Raw genomic sequence first — 8,042 nt, 5'->3', positions numbered from 1 at the left:
GAACTGTGGTGTTGGAGAAGACTCTTGAGAGTCCCTTGGACTGCAAGGAGATCCAACCAGTCCATTCTAAAGGAGATCAGTCCTGGGTGTTCTTTGGAAGGACTGATGCTAAAGCTGAAACTCCAATACTTTGTCCACCTCATGCGAAGAGTTGACTCATTGGAAAAGACTCTGATGCTGAGAGGGATTGGGGGCAGGAGGAGAAGGGGACGACAGAAGATGAGATGGCTGGATGGCATCACTGACTCAATGGACGAGAGTTTGGGTAAACTCTGGGAATTGATGATGGACAGGGAGGCCTGGTGTGCTGTGATTCATGGGGTCACAAAGAGTTGGACACGACTGAGAGATTGAACTGAACTGAACTAAATAATAATAGCTAATGTTTATTACATACTTATTACATGCCTGGCATAGTGCTATGGGATACATGGAATAGCTCATTTAATCTCACCATTGGACTTCCCTGGTGGTCCAGTGGTTAAGTATCCACCTGCCAATACAGGGGATATGGGTTCGATCCCTGGTGTGGGAAGATTCCACATGCCATGAGGCAAATAAGCCCATGTCCTCAACTATTGAGCCTGCACACCACAACTACTAGGCCCATGTGCAGCAACTACTGAGCCCACAGGGTGTATATACCAAAGCCCACATACCCTAAAGCCTGTGCTCTGCAACAAGAAAGCCACTACAATGAGAAGCTGGCACACACCGCAACTAGAGACTAGCCCCAGCTCACTGCAACTAGAGAAAAGCACGTGCAGCAACGAAGACTCAACACAGCCAAAAATGAATAAATAAATAATTGATTTTTTTAAATCCTCACCATGATTACACCCATTTCCTAAGCTGGGAAATCAAGACATAGAGCAATTAACTTATTTGCCCAAGGTCTCACAGCTGCTAAGGGGTAGAAACTTAACACAAGCACAGGCAGTGTGACTCAAGAGCAGTGCTCTATGACAGCCTAGAGAGGTGGGATGGGGTGGGAGGAAGGTTCAAGAGACAGGGGACATGTGTATAGCTATGGCTGTTTCATGTTGATATATGGCAGAAACCAATACAACACTGTAAGCAATTATCCCCCAACTAAAAATAAATAAAAATTTTTAAAAAGAGCAGTGCTATGATTCTATAATGTTGCCTCTGCCCTGTGAGCCCCTTGAAGACAGGAACAAGCCCTTATTCTTGTGCTGATCTTTTCCAGCATGTATCACAGTGCCTCAATTCAAAAGAGGCAGTCAGTCTATGTTTGTTGAAGGAAGGAATTAACTGCCTTTCTTCTGCCCCTGAAAGTCAAAGTGAGGTTTGGAAGCAGTGACCTGGGGATGGGCTCACCTGGTCTTGTTTTCTGCCCACCTTCCTGTCTCACACGCAGGAACTATATGTCATAATACATGATGAGAAAAAGTCTCTAGTACCTTGAACAATCTCCTCCCCATGCTGAACAAGTCAGTTCATGACAAGAAAGCAATGATTAATAGCTTATCTGCCAAGTGATGCTTGCTTGATTAAGAGGAAATATGGTCCATATTTCATGTAAGTTTCCCTAAACTTCAAACACATAGACTCAAAGTTTAGACTCTGCTCTATCAAGCTATGGCTTCAGACTGTGTGTCTTTACCCTCCCCTCATCTCAACTAAGCAATGAAAACTTAAAGGTCAGAATCTATAAATTGTATTTCTCTGTATCCCACACAGTCCCTAGCACAAAGCTCTACAAGTACCTGTTGAATGAAGGAATAAAAAAGATTAATTTCAACTGCTCCAGTGTTGCAGTCCAAACAAACTATGGCAGAGTGATGTTCTTCCACTAAATGCTGGAAATTTTTAGGATATATATAATTCAAAGGCTTGGCACCAAACTGTTCCAGGGGTAAATCATTTTTATCCAAGATGGGTGAATGTCAGTTCTAAATCTTTGTACTTGATATTCTTCTTCTGATTCCTCATTCTGAAAGGCCACTGGGCTTGAGAAATATATGAAAAACTTGACCAAGTTTTTCCATTTATTAATATCTTAAAAAATAGTAGAGATAATGATATCCTATATGCTCAGTTGTGAAAATTGAATGAGTTGACAAATGCAAAAGCATCTCAGAAAATATAAATTACTATACAAATGTCTGTATTTTTACTACAGTCTTTCCCTTAGGTCAATGCCTTTAAACCCTATGCTTAATAATTGGAATAATAATAATAATGGGCATCCCAGGTAGTTCAGTGGTAAAAAAAAATCCACCTGCCAAGCAGGAGACATTCAACCTCTGGGTCTAGAAGATCCCGTGGAGAAGGAAATGGCAATGCACTCCAGTATTCTTGCCTAGGAAATCCCATGGACAGGGGAGCCTGGAGGGCTACAGTCCATGGGGTGGCAAAAGAGTTGAACACAACTTAACAACTAAACAACAATATTAATAATAATAATAACCAAATTTTATTTAAGGCTTATAGGATTTTAGGCTATAATCTATATCAACTCTTACGAGTCCTATAAGTCCCTATGTGCTAGGTACTATCATTAGTTCCACTGATACAAAGAAATTCAGAGACTCATTAAGGTTAAAGGGCTGGGTTCAGATCACATGGGCTTCCCTGGTGGCTCAACTGGTAAAGAATCTCCTGTAATGTGGTAGACCTGGGTTCAATCCCTGGGTTGGAAAGTTCCTCTGGAGAAAGGATTCACGTGTGGGTTTCCCTGATAGCTCAGTTGGTCAAGAACTCGCCTGCAATGCAGGAGACCCTAATTGGATTCCTGGGTCTGGAAGATCCCCTGGAGAAGGGATAGGCTACCCACTCCAGTATTCTTGGGCTTCCCTTGTGGCTCAGCTGGTAAAGAATCCACCTGCAATGCTGGAGACCTGAGTTCTATCCCTAGGCTGGGAAGATCCCCTGGAGAAGGGAACAGATACCCACTCCAGTATTCTGGCCTAGAGAATTCCATGGACTGTATAGTTCATGGGGTCACAAAGAGTCAGACACAACTGAGCAACTTCCACTTTCACTTAAGATCGCATAGTAAGTTATAGTTTGAATTCAAACCCAGACAGTATGATTTCAACATCCCTGCTCTCAAGCATAGCACTCTGCTGTCTTCTAAAGTGAAAGAAGAGATTTTGTTAAGTCTAGTAATGAGAATAGAGAAGGCAATGGCATCCCACTCCAGTACTCTTGCCTGGAAAATCCATGGACGGAGGAGCCTGGTAGGCTGCAGTCCATGGGGTCGCTAAGAGTCAGACACGACTGAGCGACTTCACTTTCACTTTTCACTTTCATGCATTGGAGAAGGAAATGGCAACCCACTTCAGTGTTCTTGCCTGGAGAATCCCAGGGTCGGGGAAGCCTGGTAGGCTGCCATCTACGGGGTCACAGAGAGTCGGACACGACTGAATTATGAGAAAGCTAGTGAGATCACAGGACATCTGATGAGTCCAATCCTTGATCCTCATCCATACACTATCCTCTGATTATCTACTATTCCCTGATTATCTGCTCTACTTTTATTGCTTACCATCTATATGCTAATGGTATTCAAACCTCTGTCACTCTGGCCTCTAGAACCTTCTATCTACCCAACTACGCATTCATTCAGCAAATACCCATTGAGCACCTGTGTGTCAGGCCTGAGCTAGATGTTGGATGGAGCATAAGATGAAACACCTGATCTAACAGAGCTTACATTTTACTAGGTGGAGAAAAACAATGAATAACTATATTCATCCATTCATTAAAAATAAATACAATGACTTCATATAGTATTGCACCATATAAATGTTTCCAGGGTAATCATCCCAAAAGAGGGAGAAGCTGTCAGGAAGCTGAATTGCCTTTTCTAATAGACTGAGAAATCAACAAAGTCATTCACCTCATTCAAATGAAGTCACTAGAGCCAAACAATGCATGTTCAAAGGGAGGAGAATCAGGTCCCATCTTTTGATAGGAAACAGGTCAAAGATTTTGCTGATAGCCTTTAAAACCATCACACCAGCCATTTTCCCCAACCCTTGGAGGGATATAAACATCTCCGCTCCCATAGTCAAATCTGGCAGGTTTAAGAAAGTATGCTCTGACACAAATTATAAATTCAACTACATTTGTTAAGGAATAATTCTAGAATTCCAAGAAGCTGACCCTGTCTATCCTCCCCAGTGTAATCCATTCCCTTCCCTCTTCACCCACTCTCTCCTCATGACACTGCCTTGAATGGTTATTTTATATTTCAACCCATATAAACATAGAACTTTGTCTTTCCAGTTTCCTCATTTGGATCACAGATTCCCAGGGGTATTAAATATGTAACATAGTTATCATCTGAGTATCTTTCACAGTATTTCAAAAGAAATGATAGTCGTAGATCACGGAATAGAGAAAAGAAGAAACGAAATTTTCTCTTTTTTTTTTTCTTTCTGAGAATACCTGTTCCTCTAAAACCCACTTTAGGATATATGCACTATAAGAGACACATATGCACAAACTAAGGATCATTATGCAAACTATAATGAAACAGCAGATTCTCCAATACCTAGGAAGTCATTGGAGACCATCTAGTGGCACCCCACTCCAGTACCCTTGCCTGGAAAATCCCATGGACGGAGGACCCTGGAAGGCTGCAGTCCATGGAGTCGCTAAGAGTCAGACACAACTGAGCGACTTCACTTTCACTTTTCACTTTCATGTATTGGAGAAGGAAATGGCAACCCACTCCAGTATTCTTGCCTGGAGAATTCCAGGGACGGGGGAGCCTGGTGGGCTGCCGTCTCTGGGGTCGCACAGAGTCGGACATGACTGAAGTGACTTAGCAGGGTACAACCATCCTATTTTATCCTGAAGTTTTATCAATCTTGCTTTATTTAATTCACACAATAAATTTATGAGGAAGGTACTATTATATTTCCATTCCTTCCATAAATACAAATGAAGCTAAGAGCATGATATTCCCAAGTTTACACCAATCAGTAAGTGGGAGTTCAAATCTGGTTTGTCCTGAGTTCAAATCCAAGGACTCCATCAAGGAGGAATTGAGGGTCAAGAGAGAGAAAAGGACTTGCCCAACACTGGGATTTCAGTTTTCTGAGTCCCAGTCCAATGTTCTACTCAGATACACAAGACAAAATTCTTTCCTCCCTAAATTCAAATTTTGAATCAGTTCACCCTCAACCTGAAATTTCAAACCACATGTTTTGTCTTCATTTCTTTCCCTCTTGGAGCTGAATTCAAATAAGCAGGAAAGGATGGAAGGGCATAAAGATCATAGAAAGAGGGAGTTCTGTTAACACAACATCTTGCCACATGAAAAGGTCAAATGGTGCTCTTTTTCAGTCTGAATAGGCTGTAATTTGAGCAACCCCAGCCATGAAATATCGGGCAATTTTCTGACCTTTTTAGCTATGACTGCAAGTGCTTTGATTCTTGGGACATTCTGTGTCTGTATTTGAAGGTAACTGAAAAAAAGAAGAAGAAGAAGAAAGAAAAAAAGTATTTCTATAGAGATACTCTGCTCTCATGATATAAAGTATAACTTTAGGCATGTGTTGTGGACACTGGCTGTTGGTTCTTTAGTTTGATATGCTTTTTTTGGCTGCCAAGTATCTGAAAGTCCTTCCTATAACTATGAATGTTCCTTCTTAGGAATCTTGGTGGGAGGCAGGGTCCACCTCTCACCATAAGGCTGAAAAGCAAGACCCTTCCTTTACAGTGATAAGCAAGACCCTTACATCTTTCAGCTAGGGGATAAGACATGGGCTTACCCAACCAGATGTCTCTACCCTGGTCTTTGAGTAAGAACCTAGTGATACAAATAGGCAGGAATAGAGGAGACTCTATTATGGATGTGGGAGCAACAATGGCAGCAGAAGCTTCAAATTTCCAAAGACGTCAGAGTCAGCAATAGCATTCTCTGTCCATTACCAGTGACAGCACAAGCCACAGCACCCAACACTATGCAGAGGGACAGCAGTGTCTTCGCAGGCTGGTTCTTAGCATGATTTTGGCCATGGATGTGGCTGCTGCTCATGATCCCTTGTTTCTAAACACATTCTGAGCCTGGATCTCCAATCTTCCCATTCTATAAGCAAATCAATATTACTTTAATAAACTGCTTCCCTGTTTAAGTCAACCAGAAACAGTTTCTTTTGCTTGCAACTAAGAACCTTGATACATCAAAAAATAAAATTGAAGAGTAATAAAAAAAAAAAATACTAGAGACGGGTAGCAGTAGAATTTTTTAAAGAAATTATATTTAAATGTACTTGAAATTTTTCATTCAACTGATTTATGTATAAAGGAGTCAATACATCTGCTTATTATCACATTTTTTCACAATTTGTAAAACAGGATCAGATCCAAACTGATTCCCTATCCACATCCAGGTCTCCCTCTAGATAATCTCTTTTTCTGTCAAGCTGTCAAGCCTCATCACTCAGGCTTAAAACTCCACAATTATTTTCATCTCTTTCTTCTCCCTCATATCCGTTAACCAAATACTTTAGTTATTTGGTTAGTAGTAGTGACCTTAGTAGTGACCTTAGTAGTGACCTCACAGGTCTTTTCCTGCCTTCACACTTCCAATGGACAGATCTAATACAGGGAATTATCAACTTCTACATGAGCGATAATGTTTAAATTTCCCTACCTGTCTCCATTGTGTCCTGTGTCAAACTCATTTTCCCTAGACACTGTTTGTGCCTCATGACCCACAGATCAAAATCTCTGATGGGTGACCACTGCTTACAGGATCAAATCCAAAATGGTCAGCGTGACATATGAGATTCCTCATGATCTGATGCTTTCTTACTTTTCCAATTTGACCATGTGCTTCTTCTTTTTTTTTTTTTCCATTAATGCACACATTTAAATGTACTGTTCCCACTTGAATAAAATTGTTAACAGTAAATTTTATTATCTGTGTATCTGTAGAAAAATATGTTTTTCCTCTACAGAAAACAGGAACAGGAGAGCCAGTCTGAATCCTCAAGGGAAAAAAAAGATAGATGGATTGAAACAGTACATATTTGCAACCTATTTAGAAATTTAATATACTGTCCTCAGATAGAGGACATATCAGATATTAAACTGGTCAGAACAGATACCACACTTGATCTTAGTCCAAAAGGCCAAAAAGCAATACCATCGTGTGTTTCTATCTATCCACCTTAATAGAGTTGACCAAGGAACATATTTTGGAACATAAAGTACTGATTTTTTAAATTAAATCAAGATATATAATGCATGCTTGAATTGAAAAGTACAGCAATTAAAAATTTTTAAAAATCCAAAACAAGTTGCAAGATTTTTTATAGTTACAATATTATTAATAAAATAGCCAATTCTAAAACTATATATCATATAGAAAACATTTATTATGTGCAAAACAACTGTCCTCTTAGAACTATCCATATAAATACTACAGAAACTTTACAAGGTAGGTGTTATAGTTCCATTTACATGTGGGAAAACTGAAGTCCTAAAGGATTGATAAACATATTCAAAAACATTCAGCCAATAAATGCACAGTGAATATTCAAATGTCAGTAAGTCAATTCTTAAATAAAGAGCATATTTTCTTAAAGGCAGATTACCACAGGACTATAGCAACTACATAATAAAGATAGAAGTTTTAATGTGATATATGTTTTAAATGGATTGTAAAAGGAACAATACTATTAGCATTAATTTCCCAACAGAACCTTAGTACATCTGATAGACTATCAGTGCTCTATGCACAATCCATATTCTCTCTAGGAATTATATTCTAGTGGGTTTGGCATGGAATGTAGTACCATGTATTTTTATTCAGCACCTGGGTATTGCTCATGGAAGCGGTCCATGATTATAGCTTTGTGAGATCCTGAAATAGGTAATAAATGTGGAGTATTGATATGAGATCTGGGTTATATTTCTTTTGGCTCTGCACTCTCTTGTTCTATGACCTTGGATAACTGTTTTAGTGACCCTCAGCTGTAACATCTCTAGGTGAAGGAGGATAAAGTGAATTAACTGACTTTTCAGCACATATCCCACTCATGAATGTGCTGGTCCAG

General features: G+C 39.8%; 1 pseudogene; it reads right to left on the bottom strand.

The window, feature by feature from the left end:
• Window positions 1-6,923: 6,923 nt before the first annotated feature.
• LOC139184312 (U2 spliceosomal RNA) lies at window positions 6,924-7,127 on the bottom strand (annotated as a pseudogene).
• Window positions 7,128-8,042: the final 915 nt, after the last annotated feature.

Source organism: Bos indicus, chromosome 7 (genome assembly GCF_029378745.1).
Source record: "Bos indicus isolate NIAB-ARS_2022 breed Sahiwal x Tharparkar chromosome 7, NIAB-ARS_B.indTharparkar_mat_pri_1.0, whole genome shotgun sequence".
In the NCBI taxonomy this organism is placed as follows: Eukaryota; Metazoa; Chordata; class Mammalia; order Artiodactyla; family Bovidae; genus Bos; species Bos indicus.
Note: the sequence above shows the minus strand (reverse complement) of the source record. Positions and strands in the feature narration are given on the sequence as shown.